Raw genomic sequence first — 16456 nt, 5'->3', positions numbered from 1 at the left:
AGAAGTTTTAATAATTTAATTTTTACTATTGTTTCTAAATTCATAAAGATCTAAATCTCATCTCGCACGAACAATTAGTCACCAAAAAATGAATAACAACACAATGCTTCTAACGTGAAACTTTTGCGATCAGATAATCGCGTTCCGGAACTTAGCTGAGCTCATAAATTTGTTAGTGCGTTTTTTAGCGAACCTTTAAGTGTCTGGCCGGGGTACGTGGTGGCCGGGCCCACCGGCGCCCGCCGCCTGCTTCCTGAGATGGTATCTCAACGTTATATTTATTGTTTTCTAATGAGACATATCAACATAAATGCCATCTGATTGCGATCATAGATCACGACCTCCGTGGCTCGCCTGAATAGCTTTTGTTCGTGAATGAATATATCCTACTGTTGAGTAAAAATTTAAAAAATACTTTTCACCACACCAACTGGTAAAAGCTCTCTTGCTTGTTCAAAAACTCATAGCAAAGTTGCATTTCATTCACACATTGTAAGACAAATGCAAATTTTGAGTTGTTTTCTTATGTTTGCTGGTAAAATTGATTTTTAAATGATGATTTTGAATGATAAATCCATATTATTAATATTATAGATGCGAAAGTGTGCCTGTATGTTTGTCTGTTACCTCTTCACGCTTAAACCGCTGAACCGATTTAGTTGAAATTTGGTATTGAGTCCCGGGGAAGGACATAGGGTAGTTTTATCCCAAATATCACCCTTTAAGGGAGTGAAAAGGGGGATGGAAGTTTGTATGGGGAATAGGGCTTGCAATTCGAATATTCGAATTTGTCGAATGTTCGACGTGTTTTGATATTCGAATATTCGGCCGCTCAGGTTTCGAATAGGTATTCGAATATTTTTTATTATTATAAAAAATCTATTTCATCCGCTGTAGTTACAGTTTCTGTGTGTTTTCCGAATATTTACAGTGAATGAGGAACGGTAGGTACCCAAATACGAAGGAAATAATATTTTTACTGTATTCCTCTCGATAGACTTCGTGAATACAGTGAAACCTAACTCAATTTGAAAGAAAACGAAATCAAAAAGTATGATATTTTTACGGTGCGTAAGTTTTAAGTTAAAAGGTCATTCTGTTTATTCAGTACAAGCGCAGGTTAAGCGAATTTTTGAAATCTAAACCTTGCCACTTATCGCAATTGTCAAATTTGATCATACCAAACCTGCCCAACTAGGTAATTACCTTTAGCTGACGAATAATCCACCCAGTAGTCAACTAACTTTTCCCCTAAATATTCCAATATTAAAATTAGCCGACCATTAGGAATAAAACCTTGACAAAACAAATAAAGTCAATAAAGATTCAAAATACAATGGAATTAAACTCTGAGTGACTACAAGTTAATTTAAATCGGAAAATAATTATACCTACTAAAAAATTATCTTACATGACCTAAGTGTTTGGATGGTTACTTACAGTTATATTATTTTACGCAACGACGCATTTATAATAAAAGTTTTATCTAGTAATGAATACGTCTAATTTTGGCGTTTTACTTGTTTTTATAAATGTGGGCATCTCATAGTAGGATGATAAAATATAGTCAATTAAGTGGATTTCTGCTAAATATCATTAGTTTTAGCAATACCTGAAAAAAAGCTTTTGAATAAAACGATAATAAACCGATTTATCGTTCCTTTTCTTATTTTTTACAATATTCGAATAGTTATTTGAATATGTCGTCAGAAAAAGTCGAATATTCGAATACCTGAAAGTTTCGAATATTTGCAATTCCTAATGGGGAATCGTTAAAAAGTAGATTGGGTAAAAATAAGCTACCCCAATTTCTAACTCCACGCAGACGAAGTCGCGGGCAAAAGCTAGTATTTAATAACATTCGTTTTGATTTGATTTGGTTTGATATCTTACAGTTAATATTTTCTTCGGGTTGGTGTGGTGAAAAATGTTGTGTTTCACTCGGGGGCAAATGTTTAACCCTCGCAACGCTAAGATTCCTTTTTCGAACCACTCGCTACGCTCTTGGTTAAATTTAGGAATCTTACGCTTTACGCTTGCTCGGGTATCAATATTCGCACGAGCGGTTAAACAATCACTTTGCCCGCTTGTGAAACAAATATTACAAGTTTGTAGTTCAAATGAAGCCAGGAATCGACCGCTGACACTAATATAACTTTATTTTATTGGCACTCCTTCGTTAGTCCGATATGCATCAGTTTAGTAATTACGTTCCTGGAATACGATTTTTTTAACAAGTAACATTGGTTTTAGCAAACGGAGACACTGTAACGGTTTGCTATAAAACCTCGTTTGCGCTCGGCGCTTTGTGCTGGCCGGTTGCAAAAAAACATTACATTTTAAAATTTCCTTCAGGAATCTTGTGAATCTGTCATATGAAAAATATGGTGAAGGTTGCTCTCGTATTTTCGCAAATTTTCTTTGATATATATTAAATGTAAAATACTAAACTTGATTGAATACCTTTAGATCACAAGTTGTTGTGTTCACAAGCTTTTATTATGCTGTGTACATTTCCCCGGATCGGGTAAGTGTTGTGAATCTCTAATCTAAGTTTCTTATGGGAATAATGTTACGTTGTATTCTTTTATACTGTTAACTAATCTGTTCTTTCCTGACTGCTTCATCCGTGAACACTAAAGAAATGCTAAAAGGTTAACTTTCCTGACATTTCTTTCCTTGCGGGCCGGATGACGCAGTCACCGTTGTGTGCATATTCTAATAAGACCAATATTGCTAGGGATCAAGTCTGGGGTTCACTCTGAAAACCCACTAGCCTGCACTATCCCGGGTTGCGCTATGCGCATGCTCCACAATCTGGAAGGTTTCCATTCCGAGCTGAGGATCCTGGACCACAGTGCGGAGCCTTCTTAGAATACTCTGGACTTGCGACTGCGATGCCTGCTTTGTTCAGCGGAGCCATCTACAACTGCCCGCCTGCGAAGTAGAGTTCCAGGAAAGTGCCTCCTATTAAAGACTTGTTTCACTATTTCATTCTTGCCGGCTCAGTTATAAGGACTCACGACCCTAGCTAACTTATTGTAATTTTAAATACATAATATTAACTAACTTTTCTAAACCAAACTTTCATTTCCTTCCTACCTCTTTCCAAACTTCATTTCCTTCCTACCTCTTTCCAACTTTCATTTCCTTCCTACCTCTTTCCAACTCTAAATGCGACGCTAAACGTCACATTGGCGCCCAACGTAGATTTAACTGAGCTGAGCACTACCGAAACAAGTCCTTAGCATTTTTTAGTTTTCACTGATGTTCATGTACGTTCATTACTTTCATTAGTCATTCTAGTTTCTGTACAATCATATCTACCTAGTTTAAGTTTATTTTGAGCTGTTCCTTGGTACGTGGTTATCTTTATCTGTTCAATTTTGTTTTTTTGTTACTATAAAGTAGCTTCTACATCCTAACAAATTTGCAAACCACGTACTATGAAACTTAAACCGTTTTTTCTACCTATGTAATCCTGTAACCTGTGTAAAACCTGTGTAATCACAACACTCACCTAATTCGTGTGACCATGGCTTATCCTATTAAGTTTCTATCTCTGCAAAAAGCCGAATTAGAATATGAGGTTATTCTAAGGGGTGGTTCAGCTGGCTTAGTACAAAATCTTCGAAGCCAGATTGTAAAATTAAACATACCACCTGAGGATATTTTAGAATATCACTTAGAACCTGCGATTGATCTAGATGGTGTCAAGGATAGTCTTTCAAAGTCTCAGACTATGTTGTCATCCTTAAAGTATTAAAATTCATTTCTTCCCTTGTTGCTATCTCTACGTCTATCTACGTCTATAAATCTAATTCTGTAAAACTACCCTCATGAAACTCGTACTTACTAACTAAACCGCTATAATATTCTTTGAATTTTCTAATTACTTATTAGGTACAAATTAATTTTTTATTAACCCCTACCGGTTAATGAACTTCTAAAAAGTTCGAAAAATTAATTTGCCATTATCCCCTACTGGTTAATGAGCTCTTTGCCTATTATATTTAGGTTATAAAACTTCTACAAAGTTTTCAGAAAAAGAATAGTATGCGTGAACAACTTGAATACTGAGGTTTAGAGTTAGACTAATCAACATCTATTAATAGTTATATGAGAGTATTTTATTCTAGCTTAAGTAAAATACTCAGTCTGTATGGACGCAAAAACACTTTTCTGTAGTGTTTATTGCTTGTTTGCCTGCGTGTTGTATGAATGAAGAGGTATTTTGTGTGTGAAGCCTGATTGATAACTTGTATTTCTATTAAGTAAAATAGACTTAGCAGCGGATTTTCTTAGCAAAAATCCTAACCTAAAAAGGGGGGTATGTAACGGTTTGCTATAAAACCTCGTTTGCGCTCGGCGCTTTGTGCTGGCCGGTTGCAAAAAAACATTACATTTTAAAATTTCCTTCAGGAATCTTGTGAATCTGTCATATGAAAAATATGGTGAAGGTTGCTCTCGTATTTTCGCAAATTTTCTTTGATATATATTAAATGTAAAATACTAAACTTGATTGAATACCTTTAGATCACAAGTTGTTGTGTTCACAAGCTTTTATTATGCTGTGTACATTTCCCCGGATCGGGTAAGTGTTGTGAATCTCTAATCTAAGTTTCTTATGGGAATAATGTTACGTTGTATTCTTTTATACTGTTAACTAATCTGTTCTTTCCTGACTGCTTCATCCGTGAACACTAAAGAAATGCTAAAAGGTTAACTTTCCTGACATTTCTTTCCTTGCGGGCCGGATGACGCAGTCACCGTTGTGTGCATATTCTAATAAGACCAATATTGCTAGGGATCAAGTCTGGGGTTCACTCTGAAAACCCACTAGCCTGCACTATCCCGGGTTGCGCTATGCGCATGCTCCACAATCTGGAAGGTTTCCATTCCGAGCTGAGGATCCTGGACCACAGTGCGGAGCCTTCTTAGAATACTCTGGACTTGCGACTGCGATGCCTGCTTTGTTCAGCGGAGCCATCTACAACTGCCCGCCTGCGAAGTAGAGTTCCAGGAAAGTGCCTCCTATTAAAGACTTGTTTCACTATTTCATTCTTGCCGGCTCAGTTATAAGGACTCACGACCCTAGCTAACTTATTGTAATTTTAAATACATAATATTAACTAACTTTTCTAAACCAAACTTTCATTTCCTTCCTACCTCTTTCCAAACTTCATTTCCTTCCTACCTCTTTCCAACTTTCATTTCCTTCCTACCTCTTTCTAACCCTAACTGCGACGCTAAACGTCACACACGTATTGTGTGGCTTTTTAATTCCAATAAGTACTTTTGCATACCTACATAGTATTTACATATCGACGCTACATTTTTGAAGATTAACGTTAATTATTTGATTTTTGTGACCAAACACAATAACAAATGCAAACAAGTAAATTTTTGAGTTAATACTTATGTACTTGCACAGGTACAAAAACACCAGGCCGATGCCCAAGAGCACGAGTGGTTTTAGTCCAAAATTGACATACAAGTTAGTGAATGGCAAACGAAGGTTTCACCATAATAATGTTAAAAGTTGAGGTATTTGTGCGCAGTACCTGGGCCCGAGGCGGAAGCTTCGCCCGCACCGTCGCTGGCGCCGGCGCGCACCGCAGCGACACGTCATCGGTGACAAACGCTCTTATGTGTAGCAGGGCCCTTGCCATTGTTTCATGTACAGTTAGCATTCAAAGTAGCGGATCAGACTACGCGTCAAAAGTATCTACAATTTTCAAACATCTTATCAAAACGAAATATATGTATTTCTCTGGTTAGAAAAATTGTACTGTAACAGATACATTTGAATAAGAACTGTAGTAATTTATCTCTTAGGCGTATTCTGATTTTAAGAATAAGTTAAGAATGAGATCAGATCCATAATTATCTAATAATCGATTTCTTGACCTATCACTAAAATCAGAATACACCTATCTGTTTGGAAAAGGTATACAAAGTAACAGATACCTACTTTTGGAGCTTTGTTCCTTCAGCTAAATACTGTTGATGCTAACTCTACCTGCCTACTATTGCTTTACAAATGCATGCCATAAATGCCACAAGCTTGAGGAATAAAACACCGTTGTGAAGATAAAATGGGGGATAGTTATGGGTAATGTAGCCTAAATAAATAACCTGTTAAAACGTTACATTATATGTAGTTAGATAAGTGTAAAATGAGTCATACAAGGTAATATTTGCATACTTAAAATAATTTTACACAATTTTATACTACAACGGCCCATATCGGACCTAGAGCTTAATTTTTGTTGGTATGTATTTTTAATTTACATGGAAAGTCGTAAACATGGACATGTCTGAAATAAGCGGCTACGCTCCTATACTCGTACTAAATTAGTGGGTACGGGAGAACCTGTGTATTAACTGAGAGTACGTAATTTTTTTTAAGAATTAGGAAGAACTCTGCAGAGGTTTAATTAAACAAGCATCAGGTATCAATTCTAAATAAGCTAAAACTTTAAACTTAACAATTACGGAGTTTACGGACTTATCGCGCTTGTTGAGATTATTTCATTAACCTACCTAATACCTAAGCATACGAATCCAGGCCAAGTGCGAGTCGGACTCGCGTTCCAAGGGTTCCGTACATTACACAATTTTTAACAATATGTTTTTTTAATGAAAAGGGAGTAAAATGTTTTTAAAAAACCCATCAAAAACTGCACATTCCTAATAGGTTTTCCTGTCATCTTCAGGTAAACTTAGTAGTTTCAGAGATAAGGGGGGGGGGGGGGGGTTCATTTTATTCTTATTTTCTCGAATAACTGCTAAACTATTTATCTTAAAATTATGAAAAAATATTTGAGATGAATGAAATGAAATGAGATGAATTTCATTTGATAATATGTAACACGATATAGTTACATTGCTGTTTTATCCCCAAAAGTGGCCTCCATATATTCATTTTTTTACGTTACATGTATTTTTAACAATATGTTTTTTTAATGATAAGTGAGTAAATAGTAGATTGTTAACCAAGGGGTGAAATTCACTCATTTCTGCCGAGGCAGTAGCTCGAACGCAGTGAGAGCGCCAATAGTCCGAGGCTGAAATGATGCCTTTCACCTGAGTTAAACACTCTACTTTTCATTTCGAATACGAGGAAAGTAAAATGCATGTGTTTTTTAGAAACATGAGTAAATACAAATTTTCATAGTATTTCTTGAGGGTACTTTCAATTAACAATTTAGCCAAACGGATCGTTATTTATGGAATGCGGAGTTAAATATCAGAATGGAAATCGTATAACAAATCCATTTAAACCCAAATTTCAATTGCCCATTGTAATTTTTTTTAAATCGTAATTGGAACGTAAAATGCTCTAGTGCAGTAACGTATTATTTTCTGCACACCTTAGAACAACAATGACCCTCTTTCAGAGCACGAGAAATGAAAATGTCTTTAAAAAACCCGTAGGGGTCGGATCAAAAACTAAGTACTTAAGTCCAACTCACGCTTGACTGCACATTTCTAATAGGTTTTCCTGTCATCTATAGGTAAAGAACTATTTAGTGTATTTTTTTCAAAATTTTAGACCCAGTAGTTTCAGAGATAAAGGCCCATTTTCTTGAATAACTGCTAAACTATTTATCTTAAAATTATAAATAAAATATACTTGAGATTCTCAAAATGAGCTCTTTCATTTGATATATAACACGATATAGTTTGAAAAACTTTATTTTTTAATTTGCTCTTTTACCCCCCAAAAGTGGCCTCCATATTTAAAATTCATTTGTTTACGTTACATGTCCGTCTTTGGGTCACAAACTTACATATGTATGCCAAATTTTAACTTAATTGGTCCAGTAGTTTCGGAGAAAATAGGCTGTGACAGACGGACGGACAGACAGACGCACGAGTGATCCTATAAGGGTTCCGTTTTTTCCTTTTGAGGTACGGAACCCTAAAAATGGACGGCAAAGTCGACGTTGCCGGTTAAAAAATAAGTCGCGAAGTGCGTAGTTTATGGTCAGTCAAAAAATTTAAAAGTTAAAAACATTGCAGTCTCGAATTCGGGACTGCAATGTTGCATACAAATTCCATTATTTGTCGAGTTCCAAACTTTTTAAAAGTTGAAATGGCCATATCAAATGAAGGCATAGGTCCATTAAGCAGCCAAACAGATGATCAGTACTTATTATTATAATGTTGGTACCGCGGCTATTTATATGTATTGTTATCCTAAAAAACGAAGTATAATATTTGAGGTGATTAGACCTTAGGTACCTACTACTATCTTGCATTATATAATTAGACAGGAGATCTTTTGCGTTTTTTAGGGTTCCGTAGTCAACTATGAAGTCTTATAGTTTCGCCATGTCCGTCTGTCTGCCTGTCCGTCCAAGGTCTATAATGCTAGAAAGCTGAAATTTGGCATGGACGTATAAATCAATCATGCTGACAAAATGGATAAATAAAAAGTAGAACAATTTTTTTTACTTGGGGTAAACCTTTGAGTCTTCAACAACTATTTTTGATAATGTGAACATTTTAAGAAATAATCGCTCCGAAAGAAAAAAAAGATGTGCCCTCCTCTCTAACTTTTAATATGAAAAAATAATATTAAAGTAGAGTAAGTTCAATGAAAACTATGCTTGATAAATATAAACTTAAATTTTCATTACTCTGAGTTCTTTTCTATACCTATCTATTCCATTTAAACTTTTGTATTACAATGGTTTGATCCATTTCTGACCATTTGACTAGAATATGTTATTAAATTGAATACGTGTTAACATCTCTAATCATTAATGCCTGTGCTAACTTTGATTATGGCTTATGTATGTACATATGTATAAACACAGTCATCGTGTGAATGTTCATTAATACATATTAGCTGATAGCCGGCGTGGCAGCTCTAATTGAGTGCATTACTTTTTCAGTAGGAGGAGCTGGGAATCGTTTAATTATTGAACAATCATACTCACTACCTACTCCGTCCGTTCCGCACGACTTCGGCCTGGGCAGTCAACCTATCTATTTTACCAGCCCTTGTTTATACAGGTAAAAGACACAAGAAACATACCTGAATAAAGAGTAGTAGCTTAACTTGTTAAACTGACTGAAAATAGCACCTAGAGATGACAGATATACAATTACTCGCAAAAGTAAACCTATTAGATACTTCTTACTTATTATAAAACTTTTCCGAATGTGCGTATGTTAATCAGTCGATTGGGGATTGGGGCTCCGCAAGCAATTTTAATATAGTCTTTGCCACTCCCACAACTCAAAAGAATCTATCGTCACAATTTAATTGTAATCCATGAAACAGTGTGGGCTGCTAAAGTCGTGCAAAATATTATTTTTAGAACTGCAGCTGCATTAATGCCGTCTACTGTTAAAGCTCTATTACTGCTGTTCACGCCGTTCACGGAGTGAACGCCACTCATTTTATAAGTAATACGCAACAGTAGGTAATGCAACTGCAGTTGACATCCAAACGTCACTTTTAGACATACATGTTAGTTGGAAATAGATTTTAAATATGTTTACAATAAAGCTTTAAAAGTAGTCGGAGCCGGCCGGTGTACACGATAAGTACGCGTTATTTTTGTACCTATTATTTTATTTCAAGTTTACGAGCAACGTATCACTTTATAAGGAATATGTACCTAAATGTTTAAAAACATTAACAGCGTGTGTCGTTCATTACTCAGTATTCAGGTTCCTAGGTAAGTACCCACAGGTATGGAGTTGGCCAGTCCTACCTGTCTATATACAATTATACATTAAGACCACCTAAGAATTTTATAATTAGCATGACAAAAATCAGACACAAAGAAAAGTTACTTAGCTTACCAGAGTAAGTCTTGGGAAAGTCGATTTCTCTATCACTCACCTATGTAAATATTAACGGGTCCGCTTAGCAGGAATCGTTCAGTCGTCAGCTATGAAAATATGTAGGAATCACCAAGCACACACGACTCGATCACTAAAGTACGTTCAATCAAATTGGGGTAGATGAAGAGATGAGATAGCGGCCCAGGTGAGATAACGAACGCGTGCGTCAGGGCCGGAGCGTACGAGAGCACTGGCAGAGGCGTGGGCTTGCCGCTGCGGTGCGCGCCCATTCGAGCCGCCCAGGGGCGGGGCCAGCATCGCCGCCATGCCTTCCATTTGTAACGGTACGTCGAGGAAAATAGGAAAAGTTGTTTTCATAGATTGCAAGTTCCAATTTAGTGACGCAACGCAGATGTGGTCAGGAGATGTCGATGTCCGCGGGGTGGCGGCGTCGAGCACGCGGGCGGCGCGGCCGATGGGCGGCGCGTTATCGGCCGCGAGTAATGGGCGCCGCACACAGATTTATTACGGCGGGGTTAGTTTTAGGCCTTAATGGAATTATTGCTGGCTTTTTGTTTATGGGCACGCGGCCCCGCGCTGTAATTAATCCTCGCTCCCCACCTCTCCCGGGTGGAGGCGGATGTATTGGTTCTTTAATTAATTAGTAGCGCAATTGCTCTAAATCAATCCGGAGGGTAATAGACGGCCAGCATTAATCCAGCGGTTAGCGTCTGTGCGATGGCAGTAGTAGTTGTTCAAGAGGCCGACGATGCCTGTCTCTGATAGTATAATTACCTATTACATTTAGGAGGGTCCATAATTATTTGACTCGAAGCCACTGGTAAATATATTTTGGTCGGTACTTACTAAATATGTTAATTAGAGCCATATTAGGGCCATTTTATGTAAAGTTGTCCCCTACACTTTTTTATAAAATTGGGATTTTTTATGTTATTTCTACTCAGAATCATGAGCTCTTTTGATCCTAATAGGAGAAAAAAAGTGTCCCAAGATTTTCATAAATTGTTCGATCTTTCCATTCCGAAACCGCCATACAAAGTCTATGAAAAAATGGTAACGGAATTGGAAAAAAACCTTGGGACACTTTTTTTTCCTATTAGGATAGAAAGAGCTCGTGATTCTGAGTAGAAATAACATATAAATTCACAAATTAAAAAAAAAGTGTAGGGGACAACTTTAAATAAAAATATATTTAGGTATTCCAAACAAACAGGACCGTTTATGTGTAAAGATCATTATTGATTTTGTCTGCCAGTCTGTGAGTAGGTATTATTTAGTTGACTTCTGTAAACTATTTATTTGGGGTAATATAGACTCGTTTGGGGCAAAAACATGCGGTGGGTACCTATTGGGTAGGTAAAGGTGCGCAGTGCCTATTCCTCTGGAAGCCATTGGGAAGTTCAGATGCGGGATGTGGCCAATTAGATCTTGGAATAAGTACCTAATCAGCTTTTCATATTTTCATTTTAAATGTTAAGAAAAGTGTGTGGTGATGGATCGGCCAGACCTAGAGAGTCTAATGCGTTTGTGTTCATAAATTATTCTAGAAAATATTCAGTATAAAATGTATATTGTCTGTCAGATAAATTGACTGAGGTAGAAAGCTCATAAGTAAATAAATAATTACTATTGAAATACATAATTAAATTGACCGGGCATTTTACATAATGCCTATCACCTATTGGGCAATTTGATATTACTATTCAAATAATATACCTACAAAAACTGTGGTCTATTTAATAAAGCTACAAGTTACAATTTACAAGCGGAAGTCTCTTTCTGCTAGAACTCTATGTAGGCCACAGAGTTTATCGAAAATATTTACATTTAGTACCTAGTTATACCTATAAAAAATATTGATCAAGAACCATATTGTTTTTTTAAAAGACCTATTCAAAGACACTACGCCACACAGTTGAAACGAAAAAAAGATTTTGGCAAAAATTTAATTTTTGGTACAAGCTTTTATCGCTGACTGTACTTTTCTTACGACAAACAACTAATACTCATCGAGACAATTCTAAAAACTCCTAACTCAATTAGGTTGCGTTGTTTCATCACAGAGTTCCTATGGCCACCTCCTGTCTCCATCATCAGATCAGTTCGACAGTACCATATTATTGTATTGTCATCAGAACTACATACAGCTGCCAATTTTCATGACGCTACAATCCTTGGAAGATGGTTAAATTAGTTACCTTAGATTCCATTACATAGTTAGATACATACAGGTCAACCTAATAAAAGCTTGTTAAAAATGCATCCTAACTGTACGTGTATGATTCCTCAAAATTTATTTTTAGTTTTTATTTGATCACTTTGTCTGCATGTTTATAATAATAACAGAAATCACGGAGGTTAAAGTCACAATAAAAACAAATAAAAATACGTTTCTTGTTACTTATTGATTATTAATAATTTCATTACTTAAATTGTATTATGTCTAGTTAAACAAGCAATAAAAATTCAAACTATAGGTAGTCTACCTATACTATATACCTACGTATCATGGTAGGTACCTTGTAAGTACCAATTGGGTACGGGACACTATATGATATGATTTATTTATCTCACAATATACAATTTCACTTAAAATTACACATGGTAGATTTTCAGGAATTTATAGGTACGAGTACCTACTTATTGTGATTGTCAGTTTTTTTACATTACGAATAATTGAATATCTATTTCATTCAAAAATAGGTATTATAAATCAGTTGATTTACAAAAAGTCATGAATGTACCTACAACTATGTAAGTACCTAATTAGTGGTTGCCACCGGCGAGCCCGCTTGGAGCATTCTCGGCTTATCGTTATCAGCGTATCACGACTTCGCCAATTACTCCCCATTCAAGTTCCTTTGTTGCCAATGCCGCAAAAGACCACAAAATAATTACGCGTAAAAATACAAAAGCCCTGACAAAGGAGTAAAGGGATTAGCAGAAAACCCTTCACCGATACCCAAATATTTAAGTCACTTACAAGGAAAGTGGTGCAGGTTCCGAGGCTGACCCGCTAAGTTAATCCGTTGGCATTACGCATTACGTAGACCGGTGAGTTGCGCCTAAAAGCTCAACAACCTTTGTTTCACGTGAACGTACTTGCTAAATCTTATAGGTTCAACCCACTAGGTTGGGAACAAAACAGTAGTTAACTAGTACGGAAAACACCGGAAACATCAGAGTACATACTTTAGTTATTTCAAATTTTATCTTAAAGGAAAAAAATTGAAAAATTTACGCTTACGGCAATAATATTTATTAATAATATTTGGAATATCGCTCGCAGACGTAGGTATCTACTAGTTACAAAATTGATTTAGTTTAGTTATGTATTATTATTTATTTAAATAACGTCCCGCGGGGTTACAAGCTTTATGACTTGGATTTTCATTTCAATAATTCATTTTTATTTAATTTATTTCATCACATGCTGACACTATACCTACAATTAAACACTTAAAGTTAAATAATTGTACAATACGGAGATAGAATATAGATGGGCAGAATAGAGAGGAGTTTAATAGTTATTACGCGGCCCTTCAGGCCGCGGCACTGACCCCACTCACCGTATAAGCTGTAACTGGCACCAGGTGCGGCCAAACAGTAAAACATTATGTAAAAAAAAACAATTATTACAAAAAAGTCATTATTATCAAAATATCTTTCTCATTACGAAATGATGGTGTTCTGGAAATTTGGGGGGCGTGCGCGGAGCCGAAGCCAACACGTAGTCTCTTTTGACAGTTTAATGAAATGTAAGGGGTACACCGAGCGGATGCTGCCCTTGCCCGTGTCATGGGATGGGACGCACGCAGAGGCAGCACCCACCAGAGTGTAAGGACTATAGAAAGGTGATGGAATCTTAAATAAACTAGGCTATTGGATGCAAGCGATGGACTAAATACTGGGCTATAGGATATAAAAATGAACGCTTGCCTTATAAAATGGTATACAATTTTATTTCCGGCAGACGGTGTCTCGCCCCCACAAGATGAGCCCCCCACAAAAAATGATATTTAAGATGGCTTAAGGGAACACCAGTGTGAGGGCTGAGGGTAGAGAGGTGTCATTGGACTGTAAACATATAGCCAACTCGCCACATACGTACATTTCTTTATCTCCCTCCCTCGAGAACGCAGCTCTGGCGACTCCGCTGTGGGCAGTCGGCTACTAAGGCAAGACAAAGGCAGATAATCCTGTCCCACCCACTTTCGGGTGACAGAATTCCCCAGTAGCAATTGGGTAAGTATATAGAAAAAAAAAACACATTACCGTGTGAAAGACTAGTATATATATTATAAAACCCACATGCTGCTGGTGGTGTACTTCTAGAGACATGCAAATCATCGCAACTAGGGTTTGCACGACGGATCCGAAATGTATGGGAATATCCGCGGATGCGGATCCAGTTCCGGATAATTTCATAGATTTCGGATCCGGATTGCAAACCCTAATCGCAACGCCTCAAATACGGACAGTCACACCGCTCGGCTATCGAACGCAGAGGGGTGTTGGGGCTGGCCCGCAAACGGCGCACCGGGGATGTGCATCGTTTACGCATAGTTGTACAAAAGCAATCTATGCGCGCTTTAGCAAACATCCCTGATGCGCTACAGAAGCGGGGCAGCCATACCAGCACCCGAAACGCGTTGTTATACTGGACCCGGAGGGCTCCGTAGGTAGGGTTGCCAACTATTTTTTGGTAGAATATAGTATTTTCCAGAATAGGGCATCAAAAATATAGTACATTTCAAAAAAATATGGTACTTTTAGATAAAATACTAAACATAAGTGTAACATACGTTTAATCGGAAATATGGTATTATAGCGTACTATATATTTTTCCAAAAGTATATAGTACAGAGAGCCAAAATATAGTACAATACTATATAATATAGTACGGTTGGCAACCCTATCCGTAGGCCCGTTGCGTGTAGTACGTCTATGAGCTGCACGTGTACAGGGAGGTGCAATATGCTCTAAAAAGAGTAATGAGGATATAGAGGATCTCATGAGAGTAGTCCAGTATCCCCACACATACTAAGACAGCGCCTATACACCCAAAATTGCACATGCATCACCTGTAAATCTAAGACTAAGTTTTGTTCTATATTTTAAGTTTTACCTTGTCTCAATTTTACATTAATGTAACTAATATTTAATGTGATTAACTACTCTTTAGTAATTTCATTACATGTATAGTGTCTTATTGGCATTTACAAAAATCATAAGTCAGAAACGTGCATGTGACACCCTTCATATAGGTCAATCGAGAAAAAAGCTGTCTAAAAATTGAATTTAGCGCGGAGCAAGTACCAGGGCCTCATGAGTTAAGAGTTTTTTACCTACATATATGATTCTTCTACTAGTTTTAAGTATTTTTTATTTGTTGACTCGTAGAAAAAGTATTGTATACAATAGTGATATAATCAAGCTTTTCAATCTCGTACCTTACTTAGGCAACTCAACAAGCTTCGTTGCCTAAACACGGTACTCGACTGAAAAGCTCTCCATTATATCACGATTGTATAATAGTATTTTATCCGCGCTAAATTCAATTTTTAGACAGCTTTTTTTCTCGATTGACCTATATGAAGGGTGTCACATGCAAGTTTCTGACTTATGAAGCAATTGTTTCTACTATACAACCTAAAATAGTTAATTTGAGCTATCGTTTTGTTTCGTCCTCTTGACCGAGGCGAGCTGTGATTGGTCAATTTCATTATAGTTGACTAAACTGTATCGAAATGAATATTATAGTTGACTAAGCTGTATCGAAATGAATATTATAATTGAGTTGGGGTCCCATAGTGAAAAAAGTATGCGATTTCACTTTGGTATACGAAGTCTTAATTGCATTGCAGTCGACGAGTAGAAAAATGCTTTTTAGGGGAATAGACTAAATACTTACCTTGACAACTACGAGTATAAGGTAGGGTTTTAAAGGTGTGTGCGCGACCGTTTAAATGACAAATAAAAGTACGGGAGCAGAAAAAATCCCTATTAGGCATGTTTGTAAATTCATATTGTATATTACATATTTTAACACTAGGCAGTAAAATTTTCATGAATCACTATTTACACATTGGCTTCGCCTTTAAAGATTCTGAAAAAAGAAAATTAGAAATTAAGAAGTAGTTGAAAATGTCAGATAGTGACGATGGATTCAGCACTAACATGAATTTGTGTAGTGATGGGACAAAGAAAAAAAACGAGATACATTATTATGTATTTACAATTAAACTTTTTTTATCTATATCAGGTATTTTATTTATCAATCATGTTATCAATAAATGTGTCAATCATGTGATAAATCATACAATAAGAAGTAGGTTATATGTAATACTTTTTCTACTCCCGTACTTTTATTTGCCATTTAAAGGGTCGTGCACACATCTTTAAAACCTTACCTTATTATAGTTGTCAAGACAATTCTTTAGTCTATTCCCCAAAAAAGCATTTGTGCACACACGCAGTATCTTTTTAGCACTTTTTCGATACTTCGTAGTGTCGTCCCGTTTTCTTATATAAATTGGTTTGAAAGGGACGACACTACAATGTTGTCGCTTTTTAATTTCTACTCTTTTTTGCCAAGCTGTAATGACCACTTAAAAAGTATTGTATG

General features: G+C 36.5%; 1 protein-coding gene and 1 long non-coding RNA gene across 3 annotated transcripts in view; one reads left to right on the top strand and one right to left on the bottom strand.

The window, feature by feature from the left end:
• LOC134660833 (GATA-binding factor A-like) overlaps nt 1-10623 on the bottom strand; it is a 78575-nt gene extending 67952 nt beyond the window's left edge. Inside the window, exon 1 of one of the 2 annotated variants that reach the window (XM_063516664.1) lies at nt 9866-10623. The gene's annotated coding sequence lies outside the window, so the exon portion shown is untranslated. The remainder of the gene's footprint in view (nt 1-9865) is intronic. The other variant, XM_063516665.1, reaches the window with a different exon arrangement.
• Nucleotides 1-16456, top strand: part of LOC134660854 (uncharacterized) — an 848341-nt gene that overhangs the window by 418800 nt on the left and 413085 nt on the right. The gene's annotated exons all lie outside the window — the stretch shown is intronic.

The sequence above is a fragment of the Cydia amplana genome, chromosome Z (genome assembly GCF_948474715.1).
Source record: "Cydia amplana chromosome Z, ilCydAmpl1.1, whole genome shotgun sequence".
In the NCBI taxonomy this organism is placed as follows: domain Eukaryota; kingdom Metazoa; phylum Arthropoda; class Insecta; order Lepidoptera; family Tortricidae; genus Cydia; species Cydia amplana.
This window is presented reverse-complemented; position numbering and strand designations above follow the sequence as displayed.